Consider the following 6000-nt stretch of genomic DNA (forward strand, 5'->3'; position numbering starts at 1 on the left):
ATTTCTAGAGAGGCCCATAAAACCCTCCCATAAATATCTGAGTCATTGTCTCTATTGGCGTTTTTATTTTACAGACTTTGACTTAGCGGTGTCATTAGCTGTAAAGCATGCAGAGGGCATTTTCATGAATATTAAACAAGGATATGTGAGGTTACAACCTAGAAACTAATTGAACATGTCGGCCTAGAGCTCTTAGAGCCATTATATATCCACAGAGACATCACTCCTGCAATTCATCTGTATTAAATGATCAGTCCAGTCTTCATCTGCTGGGATGAACCTATGGTATCCTAATTGGCAGAAGCTCCTTGTGTTGAGAAGCTGCCATCTTTCCTTTAACAAAAATAGTTATGGGTGGTCCAGCTGAAATGTGTATGGCTGACATTTCTCTCGCTCAAAGTTATAGTCACGAAATTAATTTAATCTATTGATTCGTGTTCACCAACACGATTTTCAAATTGTTTTCATGTCACACAGAACGATTTTAAAAGCAATGCATTTCTATTGGTAGTATGTTTCGTGCCTGCAACACGTCTTTTTGTCCGGTCGGGTCTTAGAATACCAGAAGCTGTGTGGTTCATAAAAACATTTTCTTACTCAATATCTTACCCTAAGCCCTTTTATTTTAAATGGTATAATGTCGGAGTTTTTTTGCCGTCCGCGAGGAAAAGAAATGGCTCAGAGCCTCAGAATACTGACATATTTTTTTCCTTCTAATTTGTTATTATTTGGTGCAGGCACGAATCCAAAATCGTTCTGTGTCAGAATACTGAAATCTGTATTTTTTGTCATCTTTTTTTCCTTCTAATTTGTTATTATTTACATTGCTTTTAAAATCGCTCTGTGTGACACAAAAAAATGGCGAAATCGTGTTGGTGAACACGAATCAATAGATTAATTTTGTGACTATAACACGAAATGCCGTGAGACTGTGTTGGATATTTTAACAGTGGCAGGAAGTATTTTGGAAGCTCCAAGACTGTATGAAATTACCTTGTGCCGTGGAAGAAGGCGAGTCACTCTGGCAACCACCATGTTTTTATCAAGGCTATTTAATCTTTGTCCCAGGTCCAGTGCTCATGCCACATGCTGGCGGCCACTCAAGCTTTTTCCATCAATTTCAAACATATTATTAATTTCTCAGGGCCATGACTGTAGTAGTCTCTCTGTGGAAGTCTCCAATATCAGAGATATACGAAGTATGCCCATTATAGTTCTCTGTCTTCAACAGCAGTGGGTATATTTTGAACCCTTTTACTGAATGGTTTATTAATGCAAAAATATCTACCTTTTTGCATTTCTTGGATTCCCATAGTGTGCTTTCGTAGCCGATGCGGAAACAATGGCTAAGCTTTAACATTCACACTATGTTCCATCTGTCATGTGTTAATTCCCGGTCTGTTACTCAGGACTTAAAGGCTATACACACAGCATGTCCCTTATGCGTATTAGGATGCTCAACAGTTCATACACCCACAGTCTTTGATGTTCCATGCTCACTGGCTCGACTCAACAATTACTGTAATCACAAAGCGGAGACAAATCCAATCATAAACTTTACTCCATTCTCACCAGTACAAAGTTATTGTCTGCCTTGAAGTGGATTTTCTGCCACTTCATTAATTGATCCAAAGAGACTCAGTTAACTTGATAGATCTGTGGTTCTAGAAAATAAAGGATTTGTTTTGCTTCAGTAAGTCAATGCTTAAAATCTGTTATCATTCAAAACGTACTTATCATTTCTTATTTGTTAAGTATCTGAAGGATATTCACAGAGTATCCCATGTGTGTATAATACAAAGCGATAACTATAGACTGTATGTACAAGTGGAAACCCTCCCTACCGTCAAACCCCAGGCCTTCACAATAACATTACTTCACCCAGAAATGACGGCATGCTTTAAATACTACATTAATTATGTCAAAAGTGATATGAAGCATCCTGTCATTGTTTAAATGTGTGAAACAACTTCCCAAGCTTCTTGACACCTCGGATAAACATGAATCAAGGAGCCCATTTCTAAAAGGTTTCTACTACATTGTGTTGGCAGTGACAGAAGTGAAGGGGAAAATAACTTCTGTTGTATTCATTAATGATTAGTTTGTGTTCTTTGTTCAGATGGCGGCAGCAGATCAAGCGACAACAAATGGAAAACACGACTTTATAGATTTGTTATGTTGAAAGTGTTTGCAAACAGTGGCTTATTAGCAGCGTTAGCTTTCACTCTGAGTTGTGTTAGTGTCCTCCTGATGAATATACGTCCAATATTTGCACTCTTTTAGCTATGTTTTTGGTGGTATAACTACTTAAAGAAGACATATCTTGCATATTTGTATTTCGTGCCTCTACTGTGATATGATTCCATGATTTAGTGTTCAAACAGTGCTTTATTTTTCTTATACTAAAGCATTTTAACCATCCCCGACTTGTTGAGTTTTTGTGGTTCAGAAGAGATGGTTAAACTGAAAACTTTAACTATAACCAGTTTGCAGTTTTACCACATTGTGCCGTATTCAATGAGGCACCATTAGATCTAGAGCTGTCCATATTGTGACCCACCCATTCATCTTTGTCCTCTGTGGAGCACATTGGGTTTTGGTCCTACTTTGAGGTTATACATGCCACAGCATTAAGTCCAATTGTACTCCACAGAGGACATCCTGGGCTTTTCAAACATGTGACATATGTGGGGGTGTGGCTTTGAAAAAGATAATTTCATTGTATTTCAAAATGGCGTCCATCAACACAAGCACTATTTATAGAAAGAGAAATGGTAAGTTTGTAATTTTGTAATTACCAGTGTTGTGAGTTCAATATTTTAATTAATTATAGTAAGGGAACATCTTAGGAGTTAGTGCAGTGAGTTTTCAGAGCAGTGTAATACTTATTTGACCTAAAACTAAATGTTTTTGTGAATGTCCTCTGAGGAGGACATGGGGATTTGCTAACTTTTTATTTCCCCCTTTTTACACGACACAAATGGAGTCCACTATGGGCCAAAACTAACACGTAGGTTTCTGTAGGGTTCATGGCAGACGGATGCAGTGGGAAAACACACATCAAGTGTCAGATGTATCTCTGCATTTCAAAAAAGGATGGAGTACTACCAAAGAGGGCTCAGTATTTGTTGCATTGAGTTGTTGTGCTCTAATGTTGTCTAAATGTGCTTGTATGTTAATGTTGTTTGTATACTGTGCTTCGCATAACTAACACCCGATGTCCTCTACAAAGGACACACATAAAACAAAAATACAAATATATTAGTGTTAGTCATTATGTTTATACCACCCTAAAGACTTGTGTGATCAAAAAAAAAAAAGGAAATTTGAAACCTTTTTCTTTCTGGGTCTCATACCAGCTGGCATTCGTTGCTAAAGCGGGATATTTTCCTAAACTTTCAATTCTGCTATTATCCAACAAAGCTGCATCTCTCTTCAAGCTTTAGCATGGAAGAGAAGAGCCTTTGCACTCATTCTTTCATGAAATCATTGATAAACAGCGAGGCTTATCCTCCAGCTTTTCCTCTGATGTTCAATAGCATGACTCCTGGCTTCTGATCGGATCAGACGGCTTCCCTTTAAATCAGAGTCACGGAAAGCAGCCTCTTAGCCGTTTGGACACTCGCCTCTCCAAACTTTGCTTTATTTGCAACATGAATATTTAACCGGTGTCATGAATATTAAAAGACGCTTAAAGGCAAGGACACCTGTCGCACATTTTAAGTGTCACTGGGAATCTGAAAATAACATCATCCATCTTCTCTTTCGTCTGCAGCCCACTGCCTGTTTAATGAGAGCAAGACACTATAACACGTATATATTAAGCGTTAACAAAAATAAGCACATCTATGTGACGAGCATATGACACCCAGGGGCCTCAGGGTTGATGTTTTCAATGCAACAACCCTAATAACCCCTCTATTCACAACAATTACAGTTCCTATTAATAGTTAATCGTATTATATGCATGCTCATTTCCACTTCATGGTCAGAGCTAATGAAACATCAGGCCCGAGAGCGGCTGATGTGTTAAAGCAGGCATGGCTCGGTGTGTTTGTTAATCTTTTTACGGCACACAGCCTTTTTCCTTGGTTGAATTCGCTCTTCTTCGCCGAGCTGCTGAGCACAGCGAGAGGCCTCACAGGCATCGAGAGAACCAATAAACCTGAGGGACAACACACGGATTAACTCACATAGCTGCGGTTTCATTACGCCAAAGCAAACTCAGCGGGGCCAGTTATACCCGTCAAATATTGTAACTGAACTAACAATGGCGAGAACTGGAGTGAGAGGTGTTTTGATTTCTGACTTCAGATCCCATTGGAAGAAATACTGAGATTTGATTGAAAGGACTGGAGTAATGCCTGGTTTGTACATTTAGAGGTGGCTTTTGTAATTATTTTGTTTTAAAGGCACTGTTACCTGTTCCTCTCTCTACAAGCTGGAGATAGTGTTTCATACCTTCTCTTAATAACACATTTTCTTCCTAATTAATGACATGTGTTGCTACCTGATTATATTCAAGCTGTAAAATGTGAATATTGCTAATGTAAAAGACCGGGAAGATATTTTTTTCAATTACAGGTGTTATGTCTGAAGCTTAAAGAGGCACTATTATGCTTTTTTTGGGTTATCCCTTTCATGTAGTGTGCTATATAGGTTTTTGTGCCTGTAAAGATGTGCTACAGCACAGGCAGGATGAGAAAACAAAGACCTTTTTAGAACATTAAAGGTCCCATGTCATGGCCATTTCTACTGATCATTATTCCATTGTTGAGGTCTACTAAAATAAATGTATATTGTGCAATTTTCCAAACTCACATTGGTTTCTCAAACAGCATCTCTGTATAGTATGTGTATTCACTCTCTGTCCTAAACGGCTTGTTGGAGCTCCTGCCCCCCCCTCTCCCTGTGAGCCCAGTGGCAGTCTGCGAGACAGCGAGACACAGCGAAACCCAGCCCGATACACACACACACACACCCGCAGCCTGGCTGGGAGTTTGTGTGTGTGCCCAGGCTGAGTTCCGCGGTGTCTCGCTGTCTCGCCGACCCCACACCAGTGAGCCGGCTCACAGTGTCCCGCTCCTCGCAGCAGCGAGCCTCGCAACGTCCCGCCGAGTGTGTGTGTGTGAGGAAGTCCGCGGATTGGTCCAAACGTAACGGCTCCGCGGACGTAACGTAACGGCTCCGCAGATTGGTCCATTTGGAGCCATTACGTTACGTCACTATACCCGAAATACGTCACTATACCCAAGAAGCAAACAATGGAAAAAGAGAAATCCCCAACGAGGCGTTCTGGGGCAGCATAGACAGGTCTTTTCTGTGTTAGAGTTTTACTCGCTACAGGGTGTACTTTGAGGGTTTGTGACTCTGCAGACCGTTTACATGCAGAAAAAGCTTCATCACACACAAGGGGAATGGTAATAACCAGAAAAGCATGACATGGGCCCTTTAAAGCATGGAGACATGTCATAGTAGAGGCTCAAAATGCAATTACGAAACATAATAGGGTCTCTTTAAGTAAGCATCTCTGTAGATAAAACTTTAAATGATGCCCTTGTCAAGTAGCACACTTCATTTAAGCAACAATATGTCACATGTAGCAGTCAATAAGGACATTACGGATGTTCATGCAGCAGAAAGAATTGACTAGATGGGATTTCATTTTGACAGTAAAATACAGCGTGGAATTTGAAATGATCTCAATAAAAAAGTAATTATTTCACACAGTTTGAGTGGAACAATGTCAATATTTTATGGCAAGTTTATTTTTCTGCCAAGACAGCAATCTTGACATACACTGTACAACAAAAACAATTAATAATATTTAAACAATTATTTTTAACTAAGAAAGAGTTCACATTCTTCACATTGGTATGCATTGCACCACCGTTACACGCAACACATAACCAATCAAATACTAAATATACACATTATCCAACCTTGCATATTAACACGTCTATGTAACACATAATTCAACACTGCATTATTACTTTAAGT

Source organism: Trematomus bernacchii, unplaced genomic scaffold (assembly GCF_902827165.1).
Source record: "Trematomus bernacchii unplaced genomic scaffold, fTreBer1.1, whole genome shotgun sequence".
In the NCBI taxonomy this organism is placed as follows: domain Eukaryota; kingdom Metazoa; phylum Chordata; class Actinopteri; order Perciformes; family Nototheniidae; genus Trematomus; species Trematomus bernacchii.